Source organism: Callorhinus ursinus, unplaced genomic scaffold (assembly GCF_003265705.2).
Source record: "Callorhinus ursinus isolate GAN/ISIS: 27379988/994484 unplaced genomic scaffold, GSC_fseal_2.0 scaffold36, whole genome shotgun sequence".
Classification (NCBI taxonomy): Eukaryota; Metazoa; Chordata; class Mammalia; order Carnivora; family Otariidae; genus Callorhinus; species Callorhinus ursinus.
In genome coordinates this window covers 15,368,096-15,387,444 of record NW_027397098.1, presented here as the reverse complement: position 1 = coordinate 15,387,444, position 19,349 = coordinate 15,368,096, and positions in this window count along the sequence as shown.

The following is a 19,349-nucleotide window of genomic DNA, read 5'->3' as shown; positions in this document are numbered from 1 at the left end:
AACGACATCATAAAGGCCATTTACAAGAGACCCACCATCATCCTCAATGGTGAAAAGCTGAGAGATTTTCCAATGAGATCAGGAACAAGACAAGGGTGTCCACTCTCACTTTATTCAACATGGTACTGGAACTCCTAGCCACAGCAATCAGACAAGAAAAAGAAATAAAAGGCAGGCAAATCAGCAAGGAAGAAGTAGAAAGTGTAACTATTAGCAGATGGCATGATACTGCTTGTAGAAAACCTGAAAGACTCCACCAAAAAACATTAGAACTAATAAAGGAATTCATTAAAGTCACAGGATTTTCTTTCCTGCCCTATTCCCTATACTGTCCTTTCCACTCGTGTGACTTACATTTTACAACTGGGTGTTTGTGCCTTCCATCTATCTTTCCTCTATTCTCCCTCTCCCCTAACCTGCTCTTCTCTGGCAACCACCTGTTTGCTCTTTGTAACCATGAGCCTCTTTCTGTTTTTGTTTTGTTTTTTAGATTCCAGATATAAGTGGAATTATATGGTATTTGTCTTTCTCTGACTTATTTTGCTTAGCATGATACACTCTAGGTCCATCCATGTCGTTTCTAATGGCAAGATTTTATTCTTTTTATGGCTGTGTAATATTCCACTGTGTGGGCTTCTGATGGCTCACTTCTGGGCCCCAGAGCCTATGACAGTGCCCAGCATGTTAGTATGAAATAAACACATATTAAATGAACACATCTGTGTTGGGAGCATTAGCTGTGAGCTACCTGTTGTTCATCCTTGGGGTTGTTCTGTGCAAGTCAGGAATGGAAATCCTGTTCCATGACCCCAAAGGAGCAGCCCTGACACTTAGAACCTGGGACAGACATAGGGCCATAGCAGCTCATCTGAGGGCTTCCTGTAAATGGAACAGGAAGCTTAAATCACTCAGAAGTTTTTAATAAACCAGAGACTCCTCCAATACTCAGGGACGGTGAGTCCAACGGCCCAATGAGACACCACGGGGCCCCAGCCTCATTCCATAGGCTCCCTGCACCAGGAGAGGACAAGCCCCTGCTTTTGAGGATCCTCAGGTGTAAAAGGGTTGGCCTGGTCATGAAGAGACAGAGATTGAACCTGTGGGTTGACAGTAACTAGCTGTGTGGCAAGTCCCATACCATCTCTGGGCTTCAGGTTTGTCCCACGTGAAGATGGAAACTGATTAAATAACAATATGTCACTGATTAATTAGTTAATTACTTGACTAACATCTCTTGGGAGATGGCTGTGCCAGGGATGGGTCTGTGGCAGGGTTACAGGGAGGCCCCCGTCCACGGTGACCACCTTGTGGGAGGCCCACAGCCTAGACTGCTTTCTGAAGAGAGTACTATTTACACTCAAGGGGATGACAGTAGTGACAGTCTGGACCTGGGGGTTATGATAGATCCAATTTAGGAATGGGGGCAAGGCCAGAGGAGTAGTAGCAACACACAAAATAACAGAAATTAGGAGAATCCGTTTGTTTGGCTCTCTTGTGCTTCAGTATGAACGATTCCATTGCCTACTATTTTGAGAAGCCACACCATTTGTATTTTAGGGGCTATATTTTTGATCATCATTTCTTCTAGTGTGCCAAGCCTATGAATTAGTCCTGAATCACCCAAAGTTTCTCAATCCCTCCCTCTTGTCATCACCATTGTTCTGTTTGACAGATGAGCTACAGGTGAATCTGTGCCACACCAGGACCCTGTGAAAAACCTCTTACCCTTCACCTGCCCCTCTGGGGGTCTAGATGGGCCTGTGCTGGTGAGATACCTGGTGTATTTAATGAACTTGAAGGATACATGACATCCCGCAATGTTACATGTAATTTACCACTGAGATGTTCTGGTCTTATCCAACGAGGAGTTCTCAAACATCAGTATTTAACTCAGGTTAAATTTAACTCAGCCAACTTTTCTATTATCTATTGCTTGCAAAGAGAGGAAAAGAGAGAAGAAAAAGAGAGAGGGTTGAATTCTAATGAAAGGATTAAAATTACAAATTTAAAAATCCCATGAATATCTCAAAACTTCATTTTAGGCTGTTAGATATTTCATCCCTTCATCCACCCATGCACCATTCCATCTATCCATGCACCCACTCACCTGCCCATCTATCCATGCATCCACTCACCCATCCAACCATCTATCAATGCACCCACTCACCCATCCATCTATCTATTCATACATCCACATCCAAGCATCCATGCACCCCGTCGCCCATCCATCTATCTATCCATACACCCATGCATGCATCCATGCACCCGCTTGCCTGTCCATCTCTCCATGCACCCACTCGCTCATCCATCTATCTATCCATGCACTCATCCATGCATCCATCTATTCACCCATCTATCTATCCAGCATCCATCCGTCCACTCACCCATCCAACCATTCATCTATCCATCTATCCATCCATCCATCCATCCATCCATCCATCCATCCATCCATCCAGTATCTAGTGATTGTTTATCATGGTAGGATAAAATCATCAGAGAGACCCTCTCCAGTTCTAAATCTCTAAATTCTATGATTTTATGGACCCAGCACTGTTCTAGCTACTGTGAGGTATACTGAAATACAGAGCATGGATTTATCAGCTGACCTGGAGGTCACAATCTAGTTTGCAGTCAGACAATGGTTAATATTACCAAATTCTGGGCATTGATAATTGTAAGCTCGCTCACACACAAAATTTTTAAGTTGTGATTGCTAGCAAAGGAAATCAAATTACATCACCAAGCATAGTGCCTTTCGTGTTGTTGGTATTGTAAATAACAACAATAGCTAATACATGTATTTATGGTTCTCAGCTGTGGGTGATTTTGCCTGGCTGGGGACATCTGGCGACGTCTGGAGATAGTTTTGGTTGCCAGACCTGGGGTGGGAGGGTTAGGGCTATAAGCATCCAGTGGACAGAGACTGTGGACACTACTCAGCATCCTGCAGTGCAGAGGACAGCCCCACAACAAGGAAGTTTCCGGCCGAAAACGTCAGTGGTGCCAAGGTTGAGAAACCTGTATGTGTACATGTGTGAGCATCTAAAACACTGTCTAACGTGTGCTGCTTTAACTAAGCACTTGGCACCTGTGATCTCCACCAACACAACAGTCCCATGGGCAGGCTACAGGCGTCAGGCTGCTGCCAACAACAGATCAGGATCTCAGTCGCTTGGAAGAACTCAGATTTATTATCATGTCTGTTAGTCGTCTGAAATGGGTCGCACTGGGCTAAAATTGAGGTGTCAGCAGGGCTGGTTCCATTTGGAGGTTCCAGTGGGGAGATCTGTTCCTTGCCTTTTCCAGCTTCTAGAAGCTTCCACATTCCTTAGCTTGTGGCCCCTCCTCCATCTTCTAAAACAGCACTGCCTCATTTCTCAGACCCTCCTTCTGTGGTCCCATGTCTCCGGGACATGGTGGGGAAAGAAGTCCCTGCTTTCAAGAACTGGCATAATTCGACTAGGCCCAGAGAATTGAGGGCAATCTCCCCATCTCAGGATTCTTGTAACCTCAAACACATCCTTTTTCGTGATATAAGGTAACACGAACGGTTCTGAGGGTTGGGACGTGGACATCTTTGGACGGCATTTTTCTTCCTGCCCCACTGGGTGCTTTTATTTGTAATTTCATGAGGAGAACACTGAGGCACCGAGAAGCAAAGAGCTCACTGAAGGCTCTGCGGATGCTGGTGGGGAGCAGGCTCCGACGGCAGCCCTTCGCTCCTGGCCTCTTGGTCACAAAGTCAGAACCTCTGATGAGCAGACACACAGACAGAACTGACAGGACCTACAGCTCCTTTTAGTGTGTCTTCCCAGTCAGGTCCCTGGTGCCTCATTTCTTCCATCGGTGAATGTGTCTTGACTCACACAAACCCAGAGCCGGGCTGTGAATCAGCTACTGTCCCTCCTTCAAGGAGCAAATGTGTATCAGGAAGATGGCGTCCGAACCGTCCAGGACCGTGTACGTCTGTGCACGGAGAGCAGGTGGATGCAGCCCCGCGCCCAGGGGCCGGGCGTGGGCAGGGCACTCACCGGTTCTCACGAGCAGGAGGAGCCTGGGCAAGCGTGGGGCGGGGAGGGGGGCAGAAGCCAGCCAGACTATCGTAGGGTCCTGGTCGGAAGGGTGAGCGCTGTCCCACGGGAATGTAACGCGAGCCACATGGCTCATTGCCGATCTGGTAACTACTTTTCTAAAAAGTATGAAGAAACCAGTGTAAATTATTTTTGACTATACATGTATGTAACTGATGTAACTAAGATTTTATCTGTGTGATCAACCGCCAGTGATGACTGAGATTTTACACGCTTTACAGTAACTCTGCCATAGGAGGGGCAGCGCTGCGCTCACAGCCCACCTGCATTCCCACACCCCGGGGTGTAGACCTGGGGCCGGCATCCACACCAGGACGGAGCCTACGGGGCCATATTCATACCCACTGCGTGACGAATAAGGTGGGCGCAGAGGCCGATGGAAGGGGTGGTGCCCCGACCCCCCTCCGCGAGCCGGCTGGCATGCCGACATCTGCGCAGGTGGTGGCACCTGGAGATGGGTCACGACGGCGCCTTCCGCCCTTCACTGTGTGCAAACCCCAACCGCAGCACTTACCCACACCCCAAGCCCGAGGCGCGCCGGGCCCCCGGGGGGTTCATACAAGAAACCCTGGTCGGGCTGTGTCCGGCGGGGGCCCGGGCATCAGGGTTAAAACAGGGCAGGAAAGCCTGTGCGTCACACCCCGGCCGTTGCCAGGAACAGTCCTGGGGAGTTGGCTCGCGTCCTGGCCCAGCACCAACCGCCCCCCCCCCGCCCCGCCTGAACCTCCCCTTCTGGAGACCCGCCTGGAGTCCGCCTGTCACTTCCTTATTTCACCCCCGTGTTCGCTCTCGCGTCCGTGTTCTGAGGTGGCTACGTTACCCTGTGATACGCTGTTGTTTTCTCTTCAACAATCTATTATTTTTACAAGACAGTATTGGCAGGGGAGCGCTGTGGAGCACTCCAAGGCCCACTGCCAGCCTGCTCTGTGGCCGCAGTGTGCGCTGGCGGAGACGTTGACCCGCGCAGGGCGTCAGAGGAGAGCGCGGCAGGTGCTTGCTGGGCGCTGGGCTGACGCGGGCGGCGGGCGCAGTCTGCGCGGACCGCTCTGCTCCTCCGCCAACAAGCAGGAAAGGTTCAGTACAGGGGCCGGGCGAGGCGCGAGTTGCCACCTCCTGCGCGGCCCCGGCCCTTCACATCAGGACGCATCTGCGCGGGGGCGGCCGCCTGGGTGCGGGCCCGCGTCTTCCTCCTCAGGCCCGGGCGGCCGCACGTCTGCCAGGCTGCAACTCCCACGGGAGGGGGGAGCTGGGGGAGCACGCCACGCCAGAGCACCCCAGCGTCTTCGGGGGGCGTGGCGGGTCGGATGGGCCCCGCAGAATGGAAACCCGGACCGACCCCTCTCTGCAGGTGCCATCCAGACTCAGGACCTTGGCAGGTTCAGTCTGATTTTTGTGCAGTGAGCACCGAGTGGAGTCCGGGACTCGGGTGGCTGCAGGATAAAGGTCCGGAAGGTTTTTTTGGGGGGCGGGGGTGCTGACAAGAGTCCAAAGACCAAGCCGCAGGGAGGCTTCCGAAGTGCCGCTGACAGGTTTGGCCCGGGGCTTCGGGAAAACAGGCCTGTCACTTCAGAGCCCCAGTCCAATCCACGTTTGCTCACATTCCAAATTAGATCTGAAAACAGGGTTGTTAGAGTTGGAAGTGTGTGGCCAACAGGCAAATGAAAAGATGCTCCACATCACTCATCATCAGGGAAATACAAATCCAAACCTCAATGAGATACCACCTCACACCGGTCAGAATGGCTAAAATTAACAAGTCAGGAAACGACAGATGTTGGCGGGGATGTGGAGAAAGGGGAACCCTCCTACACTGTTGGTGGGAATGCAAGCTGGTGCAACCACTCTGGAAAACAGTATGGAGGTTCCTCAAACAGTTGAAAATAGAGCTACCATACGATCCAGCAATTGCACTCCTGGGTATTTACCCCAAAGATACAAACAGTGGGATCCGAAGGGGTACCTGCACCCTGATGTTTATAGCAGCAGTGTCCACAATAGCCAAACTAAACAATGGATAAAGATGAATGGATAGGGGCACCTGGGGGGCTCAGTCGTTAAGCGTCTGCCTTCGGCGCAGGTCATGGTCCCAGGGTCCTGGCATTGAGCCCCGCATCGGGCTCCCTGCTCTGCGGGAAGCCTGCTTCTCCCTCTCCCACTCCCCCTGCTTGTGTTCCCTTTCTTGCTGTGTCTCTCTCTGTCAAATAAATAAATAAAATCTTTTTTTAAAAAAAAGATGAATGGATAAAGAAGATATGGTATACACACATGCACACACACAGTGGAATATTATGCAGCCATCAAAAATAATGAAATCTTGCCGTTTGCAACGACATGGATGGACCTAGAGGGTATTATGCTAAGCAAAATCTGTCCATTAGAGAAAGACAATTATCATATGATCTCACTGATATGAGGAATTTGAGAAACAAGACAGAGGATCATTGGGGAAGGGAGGGAAAAATAAAACGAAACCAGAGAAGGAGACAAACCCTAATCTTAGGAAACAAACTGAGGGTTGCTGGAGGGGAAGTGGGGTGAGGGGACGGGGTAACTGGGTGGTGGGCATGAAGGAGAGCACTTGATGTAATGAGCACTGGGTGTTATGTAAGACTGATAAATCACAGACCAGTGACTCTAAAACCAATACTTCATCGTATGTTAATTAATTGAATTTAAGGTTTAAAAATTATAATACATAAAATTGGAAGTGTAATGGGCACATTTCCCGATGACAACTTTGATGTTTTCCACAAAGCCCCCGGCTGGCATTGCCTCATCTAGCAAAGAATTCAAAGCCATTAAAACTGTGGGCGTGGGGCGGGATCCTAGCATGGCCGTGGCCACAGCCAACCCCGGGGGGAGTCCCCACTCACAGGGCGGCCGAGGGCACCCACCTCCCTGCACAGGTGAACCGCACTGGCCACTCGGAGTGCACGTGGCCCCTTGGGCTGACCCTCAGTGAGAGTGGGAAGAGGAAGGTGCTGTGGCCATCCCCTCTCCCTCCGGACAGTGGAGGGGACACCAGCCACAGCGTCCGGCTGAGAGGCAACTCCCACGTCCCCATCTTCGGGGACCTGCCCTCAGCGGTCACACGGAAGGGACAGGGGTTCCTGCTCCACGCTGCCTTTGCTCCTTCCGTGCTAATGCTTCCCTTCTGCTCAGACAGCATATGAACCCTGTCCAGAGGCGAGTACATGTGTGTGTAAGCATGACAACTCCCACACGTTTGTCTCTCCAGGTCCAGAGCCATGTCCTATCTGTTTCTTCTTCAGCGAGATGGCAGTTGGACTCAGTGGATGAACCCGCTGGTGTGTTAGTTTTCTGTTGCTGCCGTGGCAAATGGCTGCAAATGAGGTTGAAAACAACACAGGCTTGGTACCTTCCAGTTCTTCAGGCTGATCTGGGAGGGGTCTCCTCCTTTGCCTTCTGCAGCCTCTGAGGGCGGCCTGGTGCCTTCCATCTCCACGGCCGGCAGTGGCCGGGCGAGCCCTCACGCGGCCTGTGTCTGACGCCCACCCTGCTGCCACCCTCTTCCCCTTCCAAGCACCTTGTGGTCTCCTGAGCCCACCCCGCGGAGGCCTCCAGGTCAGCCGGTTGGCAACCTCCATTCCACCTTCAACTTAGCTCCCCTTGCCACAGTCTGATGATGCGCGCACGGTCCCAGGGGTTAGACAGGATGAGGGTGGGGACGCTCTGGGGCCACTACTCTGCTGAGCTCACCCACCAATATGCCAGGCACAGTGGGGTATGCAATGCAGATTTTTTAAATAAAGTAACTCAATCAATAGGCCTTGATATCCAAACTCTACTGAATCAACCCACTGTTTACCATTTTGTCTTGTTAATGGTTATGTCATTTTCTGTGCTTTTTCCTCATGCTCCAAACTAAGTCCTTACAAAAGCTATGGAAGTCTGCAGACACACCGCGTCCTGGGCAGCGGGCAAGCATGTGCACGCTCTGCAGTGGCACACAGTAGGTCTTGGCCTGGTGGCTCACCGAGCAGGAGGCGGACTCGGGCCGAGTTGCTGGCCGATGGGAGGTGCTGGGCTCGAGTCCGCTTCTCTTACCAGTGTCCCATCTGCTCCCTGCTTGGTCAGAGACGTCCAGCCCGAGACAGTGAAACTGAATGATGCCCTTTGGAGACACAGCAGTACCAGGTCAGTGCTGGGGCGGGGCGGGGAGACCTGCTTTCCCTTTGGATCCTGTCTGGAAGTTGCTCCTCTCCCGGAGAACATGGACCCAGACGCACCCTCCGGGTGCTGCAGAGAGAGCTGTACTGTGCGCCGTGTGGCCCCAGGGCGCCGTTGGAGCAGAACATCTGGTATCTACTGAGTTTTTAAAGCATCGTTTGGTAGGAAGGAATCGATGGCGGTACTTCGCAGGGTGCTGGAAGGCGGGGTGTGTTGGTGCACCAGCCCAGGGAAGTGAGTGAGAAGCACGGTGCATGGACGGTGTGCTCATGGAGCCTTGTCTGTGTCCCCGGCTCGGCGTGGGGCCTCACACAGCCCCTGTGGTTGCTGCAGGAGGTGAGGAGGCCGGGTTGCCACCCGTCCTCCAGCAGGCACCCAGGGTAGAGGAACTGGAAACGAGTGTCGGAGCCCACCGTGACAGTGTCGTCGGCCACGGGCCCGCAAGCTGTTCTGAGTGGGCCCAGCAGTTGTCCCTGATCTCTCTTCAGCAATGCCGTGTGGAAGAACCCTCGGTGATGTTTACAGGCCACGTGCGGGAGGGACAGGCAGAGCCCACTACAGACTGCATTCAGGAGTTGGCAGGAGGGCCAGTGGGCAGCACCCGAACCTGCCGCTCGCTACCCAGGCTGGGTTCCCGTCTGCAGGCCCTGCTGCCGGCACACACACGCCTGTCCCGCGCCCACGGCAGATTCGTTCACGGCTGGGATTCAGTTCACACCGAAGAAGACTTTCTCTGCAACACCAGGAGGGGAGTCTCCAGAAAAACTTCCAGAAACGTCCCCTGTTGTGTGTGGTTGTGGGACAGTGCTGGTCGCTGTGAGTCCCGTTGTCCCCACGCAGAGACTAGAGCAGGAACGGGAATCACGGCCTCCTTGCAGGGCCCTCCTCTGTTGCCGGCCCCTGACCCCTGCCACGCTGTCAGGGGTCTCTGTCCCGCCTTCTTCTCTCCCCCGAGACGCTCTCTCCAATCCACCTCCCCAACCCGCATTCTGAGCTTCGCCCTGAACAGAGCTGGGGCTGCCTACGGCTTCCTGTCCCAGATGTGCCACATCCAAATGTTAGACCCTCCTCCCCTGGGCAACGGAGCCCTCCTGCTTCTTAACCAGGGTCTGAACCTGGCCCTCATGCACGTGTGACGCCCCTGCTCTCACAGTACCTCCCCCGCCCCCACACACCTGCACTCTGGCCCCTGGCTGGACTCTCTGCTTCTGCCCAGGGAGGGGCTTCTCCTCCTTCCTGTTGCCCAGACGTGCCGGATGTGCCCAGAGGAGGGCATCTCACAAGCCCCTGGTTTCTCAGCCCGAAGGTGCCCTGGGCACCCCTGATGGGTGGTGGGTACAGGGGTGCACAGTGTATTTGCCCCTGCATGTCCATGTGTTCATGACTCCGTAAGAAAAACAGGAAGAAGGAAGGACCTGGCGGAGGCTGTGTGAAGGTGGCTGTGTTATGGTGGGTGTCACCTCACCAACATGGAGCTGGTTCCCTGACCACCCTCCCTGTCCTGCTCTTTTCTCATCTCTGATCCCATCAATAAGGCCAAGCACATCTGCCATTGCTGCACACTGCACAAAAGGTCTGTCCCCCCCTGTCAGCCTCATGTCGTCCTCAGAAATGCTGGTCTTTATGACAAATTTCAACAAAATCACATCACCCACTTTCTTGGACTTAGAAATTCAGGGTCGTATGGCTATGACTAAGTGTGAGAATTTGGAGATTGCATTAGCATTTGAAGGGGGCCAGAAAACAGTGTTTGAGACATCCTTACTCCTAGTCACTGTCCAAGGAAGTTCCAAACGCCCAGGACCTTGGCTGTCCAAAGGTGGGCCTTTGTTTATTTGGGGGAGGGGATGAGTCAGGAGGGTGGAGTCCGTGAACCTTCTGAAATTGTTTGCAAAAATACATAGTGAGAAGCACATTTTCATTGTTCTGAGAGTCCATAGCTCAACTATATTCTCAAAGGGCCCGTAACTCTAAAGGTGAAAGGTCCACCTACTTAGAAGCCTGGGGATCCGGAGGGGTGAAGCTGGTCGTGAGCAATGGTAGATTCCAGAGGGGCATTCCCACAGTTTGCTCAGGGGCTTCTGAGCAATCATGTGTGCGCTTGGCCTGCATGAAGCACGCCCTTGCTAAGAGTCAGCTGCTGGGAACGTCACATACCCTGCACCCACATCTGGTGGAGGCAAGTGGATGATGGAAGGAAAGAGAAGAAATGGGAGGGGAGCCATTGCTGGTCACCGCACTCTCGGTCTCGCTCTGCGCACAACCCTCAAGGTCCAAGGGTTGGGGAGAGCACGTGCCTTTCTCATTCTGAGGTTTGGTGTGAGGCTGAGCTACGGGGCATCTTGTATTTGTGCGGTCTGTGGAGACCAGCCAAAGAGCCCTTGCGAGCATGCCCTGCTGCTCTTCCCAGTGAGCACATCATCTCTTTAATTCTAAAATTTATAGGGGACTCAGATTGTGGCCAAAACCAAGACGACAGATCACAATATGTCGCTCATTACAAGGCAGGGTTGGTGATGCGTGGGGTACACTGATGTGTGTGGTTGATATTGTTGGCAAAAGGAGTGTTTCTAATACCAGATTGTTGTGATAGCCACATCCTGAATTTCTGTTTCCTTATGGCTGGGACATTGTTGCTTCCTGGGCAGCAAATCCCAAGACTTCCATCAGAAAGGCTGAGGTTTCCCCGGAAGTCTGTGAAGGCCGCTTCCACACAGGTTGGGGGTTCCCGGGTGTCCCCAGAACATATCCTGTGGCCGTTTGCCAGACTCTGACACATGGGCCACCACCAGTGTGACTGTAGCACATCCTAATATGTGCCTTGGTTTTTAAATTTCAAATCTGAAACATGCAAACAAGTGACTTCTAGCTGCAAGATTATAGCCTGGAACCAGGGGTTCTCAGGATGACTAAGAAGGGTGAATAGTTAGTTGCTGCCTGGTCCTTGGGCTGTCGGGCTAAGCCAGGCTTCTGGTGCCATCACAGCCTCAGACTCCAAAAGATGAACCTAACTGGACACAACTTCCCGTGAACACCCACCATCTCAGAGGACTAACCTGTAGGGCAAACAAGGTGGGTAGCAAGGTTGGAGCACAGGAGGAATGAGGCGGTTCCACATGGTTGGTCAGACACGACACCTGCTGTGTGAAGGTGTGGCCGAGGTGGTTGGGAACAGCAAACACCCGCTCCGTCCCTAAACACTGTGAGGAGGTGCACGGGACGGGCAGCTGGTGGAGATCCTGGGACGATGACTCAGCGAACCCTTGGAAACCACACCGCATGCTTGCGCCAAACCACCGGTCGTCCTGTGCAAGCGAGCGTGGGTCAGAAGTGCTGGCGGGATGGGTTTTTCCCGGGAGTTTGCCTCCTCCCCCACCAGCTGCTCCTGCAGACGTCACTGGGTTCCGCCTGCAGTGGAATGGAGAAAGTCCACTCCGCTTCCTGGTCCCTACATGCGGAATAACAAAACCTCTCCTGGGGGACGGTTGTGACTATTACTGTGATAAATTATTAGAAGTAAGTTATGTAAAGCTCAGTGCCTGGCACGCACACTATCTGTAGGCGACTACCGTCACCTACTCCCCTGGTCAGATAGCGGCACGGAGGCCATGACCATGTTTTCTGTTTTCAAAGGTCCAAAAAGATATAGTCTGACTCAACTGTAAAATGTCATATTGATACCTACCTAGATGAGATTAGCAATGGGTGTAAGGATTAAAGGAGTTGATGTCCGTGAAGCGCTTGGAACGCGGCCTGGCAGGGTCCGGACACACCCGTGTTGCCTGTCATGAGCATGTGCGCGGTTCTCCCACCTGTCACCGAAGGGTTTGGGAAAGCTGTGACATGGTCCTACCAAATGGGAACATAGTGGGGTGGGGGGTGGGGCGCTAGACCTGGGACTGACATTTAAACTGGGAACACATGCAGATTATTTTTCCAGGTTCCCAGCAGCCAAGGAGAAAATAGCAAGTTTGTTAATTGGCGATGGTTTGCAATAGAGTTGCTGGTTTGTGTATTTACATAAATCTCCTGACTTAGTTGGGTTATTAGCATCCACCAGGGGCTGTCACTTGTTTTAGTTGCCCATGTGGATGTCCTCCCAGTGCTTAGTGCAGTGTCAGCCACACAGTTGGTATTTTATAAATATTTGTTGAATTGAAGTGATAACGTACTAAATTTCCTAAGAGTGTCCTAGAATTTCACATACCCTGTCATGGGGGCCCAGCCTTACTGACATTTTCAAATACAAAAATGCTGCATTTGAGGAAATGAAGGAAATGCTGTTTTCTCACATATAAGACAGGAATAACTAGAAGGGATCCCATGAAACGGTGAGTAGTTTGTCCACCTCTCATCCCCAGATCACAGCCCGTGGGGACAGAAGTAACGAAATCAAGGCCAGTCTGGTGCAGTGCGAGACAGATGGTGGATCGGGACCCAGAAGGTGTGGTCTGCAGTTAGCTGAGGTTAGGCCTGTCACTGGATGTTTGCAGAACTCACTTTCTCATGTGCACAATGAGATTCTTGAAGGACAGATAATTGACATAGGAACTTGGCCTCCCACTGACATTTAGTCACTCGGAATTGGCCTCATAAACTTGATTTTTTTTTTTTTTTTTTTTTTTTACTTCTTGCCTCTTGATTGTTTTCCATTTTTTGAAGTGGAGTATAGTTGACATACCGTGTTCTATTGGTTTCAGGTCTAATGCAGCCATGTGCTTTGCTCAGTGCTGCCCGTGCTGAGTAGGGTTCCCGTCCCTTGCCACAGAGCACAGTCTTACAGCACGACTCACTGAGTCCCCTGTGCTGTGATCAACGAACGGTAGTGTATTTGAAGAACACCGAATTTCCCTCTATGTTTTCCAGCTGTACTGGGATATAATTACATACGACCGTGTGTAAGGTTCCAGTGTCCTGAGCGACGGTTTCACACGCATGTGTGTCCTGGAAGGCCTGCCACAGCAGTGCCAGGTGCTGACACCTCCCTCACCTCTCATAACGACCATCTCTTTCTTGTGATGAGGACGTGGACGACCCACCCCTTACAGCTTTCAAGTATGTGACACAGCATTGTTAACGGTAATCATCACACCGGGGGTTAGGTCCCCGGAACTTACTCATCTGATAACCCAAGGTCTGTGCCCTTCAAACAACACCTCCACACTTCCCCCACCCACAGCCCCTGGCAACCACCGTCCTACTGTCTGTTTCTTTGAGTTTCATGTCTCAGATTCCACAAACAAGTGATACCATGCAGTATTTGTCTGTCTGGCTTCTTCCGCCCAGCATAATATCCTCCAGGTCCACCCATGTTGTCACAAATGGCAGGATTTCCTTCCTTGTCCACCGTGTATATGTATATGCTGTATCTTCTTGGTCCACTTGTCCACTGATGGACGCTTAGGTTGTGTGCTTTGGTGAATATGCTGCAATGAAGGTGGGGCTGCCGATATCTTTTCTGTGTCCTGATTTCATTTCCTTCGGACAGACACCCAGTAGTGGGATTGCTGGGTCACAGGGTAGCTCTATTTTTAACACCTTGAAGAACCTCCATACTGTTCTCCACACTGGCTGCACCAGCTTGCATTCCCGCCAGCAGTGCACGAGGGTCCCCTGTCTCTGCCTCTTCGCCAACACTTGTTATTTCCTGTCTCTTGGGGTCTAGCCGTTCTGACAGGTGTGAGGCGGTACCTCATTGTGGTTTCAATTTGTATTTCCCTGATGACGAGTGATGCTGAGCATCTTTTCATGTACCTATTGGCCATCTGCGTGTCTTTGGAGAAATGTCTGTTTAAGTGCTCTGCTCTTTTAAAAATCAGTTTGTTTGGGGGGCGCCTGGGTGGCTCAGTTGGTTGGGCGACTGCCTTCGGCTCAGGTCATGATCCTGGAGTCCCGGGATCGAGTCCCGCATTGGGCTCCCTGCTCGGCGGGAGCCTGCTTCTCCCTCTGACCCTCCTTCCCTCTTGTGCTTTCTATCTCTCATTGTCTCTCTCTCTCAAATAAATAAATAAAAAATCTTAAAAAAAGAAAAACCATTCAGTTACCTAAAAAAAAAAAAAAATCAGTTTGTTTGGGTTTTTTGCTGTTGAGCAGTATGAGTCTCTGGATGTTAGCCTCTTATCAGAGGTATAGTTTACAAATATTCTCTCCCTTTCCACAAGGTCACTTTCTACTCGGTTAGTTGTTCCCTTTACTGTACAGAAGCTTTTTAGTTTCATGCAATCCTACTTGCCACTTTTTGCTTTTGTTACTTTGTGCTTTGGTGTCATATCCATAAAACCCTTGTCAAGATTTATGCCAAGGGTTTTTATGGTTACAAGTGTTACATTTAAGGACTTAATCTATTTGAAATTAATTTCTGCTGCCTCCTCCCAAGACGCAGGTGGGACATCAGCACCAGGAACTCATGTGTGACAGCCCCGGGGTGTGTGATGGCACTATGTGTATTCCTAATCCCTTTAAGCTCTGAAATAATTGCAATCATCCTTAAGCTGATATTTTGTAGAATAAATGTAGTAAATATTTGACGTGGTAGAAAATAATAACTTTTTTTACATTGACTTTTAAAATTCTTAGGTCATCGTATTAAAAGTGAATTTATTGTCATTACTAAGTAATATATTAAGGCATTTAAAAGTATGGCCCAGTGGAATCAGGTATGTTTGGTCTTGACATAAACAAAGATAATTCCCTGGAAATTTCATACAAAAGGAAATAAAACTCTGCTTCAACTCTGTCTCTTACACGGATAGATACAGAAGATGCTAAGCTACTGTAGGGGCTCAGCACGTTCACAGAGGCTGACGGTGTGGGAGGGCTGTGAGTTCTAAGGGGGATCATGACTGTAGCTAGTGCTCCACGATACTCTAGTTCTCTGCAGCAAAGCACACCATCCCTGTCCGGAGCCAGGACCCTGTGGTGATGGAACAGATACCAACACTGTTCTACCTTGCTTTCTTTTTTCAAAAGCAGCGTTATGTGGGGCACCTGGGTGGCTTAGTTGGTTGAGCATCTGACTCTTGGTTTCGGCTCAGGTCATGATCTCAGGGTTGTGAGTTCGAGCCCAATGTTGGGTTCGCGCTCACCGGGGGGAGTCTGCTTGGGATTCTCTCTTCCTCTCCCTCTGTCCTTCCCCCTGCTCATATGATTTCCCTCCCTCTCTCTCTAAAATGGATAAATCTTTTTAAAAAAAGAACAAATTCTTTTTTAAAAAAAGCAGCATTATGAAACTATCAGATACAGAGCATGTTATCTGATTCATAATGTGTTAGCTTCAAGTTGCTTTTAATTATTTTTCACTGCAGATGGTCCCCAACTTATGATGGTTCAACTTACAATTTTTTGACTTCACAGTGGTGTGAAAGCAATCCACATTCAGCAGAAAACATACTTGGAATTTTGAATTCTCTGATCTTGTCCCGGGTGAGCGGCAGGACGATCGTCTGTGATGATGTGGGACAGTGGCTCACAGTCAGCCCGGTGATCACGGGAGTAACAGCTGATACACGGACAACCTCCTGCACCCAGACCATCATTCTGTCATGTTCAATACAGTATTTAATGAATCACATGAGATATTCAGCACCTCATTGTGACATAGGCTTTGTGTTAGGTGATTTTGCCCAGCTGTAAGCTGATGGAAGTGTTCTGAGCATGTTTAAAGCAGGCAGGGCTCGGCTGTGATGTCTGGTAGGTTAGGTGTAGTAAGTGCATTTTCAGCTTATGATACTTTCAACTTACAAGGGGTTGATTGGGACATAACCCCATCGTAAGTTGAGGAACATCTGTAGTCTCAGAGCTCAAACAGGCTTTTCGTCTAAATAGAAATAATATGAATCTCAAGCCTTTCATTCAGTGTTAGAAGGAACCCTGCCCACACATACCTTGACCTGGGCGTGCATTGATTTGGAAGAAGCAAAACATCTTTACGGTGAGCAGACTGGTTTCTGGACACCTTGAATTGCTTACTTAGGCATGGTGCTTTCAGAAGTTACGAGGAGAGGGACACCTGGGTGGCTCAGTTGGTTAAGCAGCTGCCTTCGGCTCAGGTCATGATCCCAGGGTCCTGGGATCGAGTCCCGCGTCGGGCTCCCTGCTCAGCGGGGAGCCTGCTTCTCCCTCTGCCTGCCACTCCTCCTGCTTGTGCTCTCTCTCTCTCTCTCTCTCTCTCTGACAAATAAATAAATAAAATCTTTAAAAAAAAAAAGTTACGAGGAGAAGTACATGAGCTGAGCTTGTCTTCAGAACTGCGGCCCCTGGGCCCCCACTGAGCTGCCCTGTGCTCAGGGTAGGCAACCGGCAGTGGTGGAGGGCTCTCCTCCCCGTGCCTACGCCCCCAGGGCGCCTGTCTTCATGGGCACACAACACCACTTTCCTTTTATGAGCACTGTGTCACAGTTACCTATGATGAATAGGTGAATCGGCGTTATCGTTTGCATTTTACAGATGAAGGAAAGGAGGCCAGGGAGGTTAAATAACTTGTCTACAAAGGAAAAGAAGAGAAATAAGCAATACCAAGCTCATTATTGCTAATAAGGCAGTTATGTTTCAGACCAGAGCGGAAAGAACCAGATCTGTTAGTCTTTGAATTGGGATCCAACAGTAACTGAAGTTGTTTTCCCTTGTAGGCTTGGTGACTTACTCCGTTGGGGCTGCTGAAACACCACAGATGGAGTGGCTTGTAAACCACAGGTATTTCTTCCTGACATCTCTGGAGGCTGGACGTCTGAGGTCACTGAGGCATCAGATTCGGTGTCTGGTGAAAGCCCACTTCCTGGTCCACACACACGGTTCTTCTTCTGTGTCCTCACGTGGGGAAGGGGTGGGGGGGCTCCCTGGGGGCTCCTTCATAAGGACACTAATCCCGTCATGGGGGCCCCACCTCATGGCCTCGTCACCCCCCAAAGTCTCCATCTCCTGATGCCATCACCTTGGGGGTAAGGGTTCAACCCGAGACTTTTGGGAGTTGGTGGAGGTCACAAACATCCGGAGCATAGCAGCTGGCAAACATCTGGGGAAAGCGATTCTACTTCAGAGATAGGTTGAACATAGCTCTTAGCTATCTCATTCTGAATCCGGACCTTTTTGTTTAAAAAGGTTCTTTTCCTTTTCCTTTTACTTCATGTCACCTCTCTCTGTTCAAGGCTGTCAGGTTTTTCCCTTTTGGTTGCTTTTAATATATTGTTCTTGTCTTTAGTGTTCTGCAATTTGACTGCGATTTTTTATTAATCTCTCGGCACTTCTAGTGTTAATCTGTGTATTGCCATCTTTGTTGGCTCTGGGGACATCTTAGTTGTGAAGTCTTCGCACGCTGCCTCCTTCCCTTGCTCCTCCCGTCCTTCTGGAACTCTTACCAGCCCAGTGACTGATCTTCCCAATCCTACTGGCCTTCTCAGTCTGTCGGCTTCGTATCTCCTAACCCTTGTGTTATGGGTCTCCACCCGCCCCCCGCCCCCCGCCATGACACACCTGCCCCAAGCCCAGGAAGCGAACCCTGCCGCCAGGGTCACCAGGAGCCCTGTCGAGTTAGCTCAAAGGCAGGCCTGGTGGCGGTGGGAGGAGAGACGGCTGGGCGCTTGCTGCCCTTGCCCTCCCTCCCGGCGCTGCATCCGTCTGTGAGAGGCCCTCCCTCCCACTCCCGGGGCCTGTGACACTCCTGGAGTTTCCACTCAACTGGCCCTTCGCCATCCTTTGCTGTTTTTTTAACTGGCCCACGGTCCTGCTCTCGGTCTCTTTTAAAATCTCCATCCATTTAAAAACCCTTTGAGTGTGCTATTTCCTATCTGAAACAGGAAATTTAATAAATCTCTTTATATGTTCCCCTGCTTTTCTAGGCTGTATCCTGAATAATTTCTTCACATCTACATTGCAGTTCCTTTTCATCACCTGTGTCTATTCTGTGTGAAATCTGCTTGTTCAGTTTTCATTTTCAATGATTACTTTCTTCTTTCGAATCAGAAACTTTGGGTTAGAATTTTGTCATCTCCTTGATCGTACCTTATTTTCTTCCTTCCTTTTGCTGCGTATATTTAAAGACTGTCTATTACCTCTTTACACAGAGGAAACAATACTATGTTGTACTCTGTGTCCAGTAATTCCAGGATTTGAACTCTTTGTGGTTCAACTTCTGTTATTTGTTGTTTCTGCTGGGTCTTGCTCTAATACCTTGTTTTCTTTTGGGTTTAATGATATTTTGTAGTACGCTGCTCATTTTCCATGGAAAATTATTTGTAGGGATTCTCTGAGGCCTGGCATGAAAATCCGTTCCTTCGGGGAGGACGGCTTTGCCAGGTCCTCTGAAATCCTTGTGAGGCCCAGGGTTCAGTCACAACAACTCGGGGTTCCCCTTACCCATTTGCTAGTGCCACGTATGTACCCTTTGGGCCCAGCTCTGTGGGGTCAGTCCTCTGTTTCTTCTCGTTCAGTGGGCCCTGGGCTTTATTTCAGCCCCCTGCCACCAGGCTGGAACACCAAAGCAGGAGTTGTCCAGATCCGCAAATGCTGTGAGCACAGAAGCCAATGCCAAGTGCATCTGGGTATCATCATCCTCCACTGGAAATGTCTTCCAAGTACTCTTTAGATCAATTCAAAGGACATCTAAAAATATTCTAGGTACCTTTCAGGGTTTGTGATATAAAACTGATCTGGGTCACCAATTCACCATGTGCCAGAAATGGAACTTCTTCATTGAAAAATTTGTTAGTATGTATGTCACAGGTCAGCCCAGAATTGCCTGAATCTCTTAACAGTAAGTGAGCCTGAATTTAGTACCCATGCCAGCCAAGGGCTGCTCTTTTTTTCAACTTCTATAGCTTTTCATTTCATTTTTTAAATAAAATGGACTAGACCACAATTGCTTATACCAGCTATCGTAGAGTGGGCCCACGAAGTGAAAAGGGGAAAGGCAGAGAGTTGTGCCAGGCTGAGAACATGGAAAATGCCCTGTGGATGAGGCCATATACACCAGGAGACAGTACACTGCCTGAAATACCCAGTGATGACGCGCTGTCCTTCTACCTCTGGATTTATTACTGAAAAGTTTTTAAAGTTCTGTATGACTCCATTTTC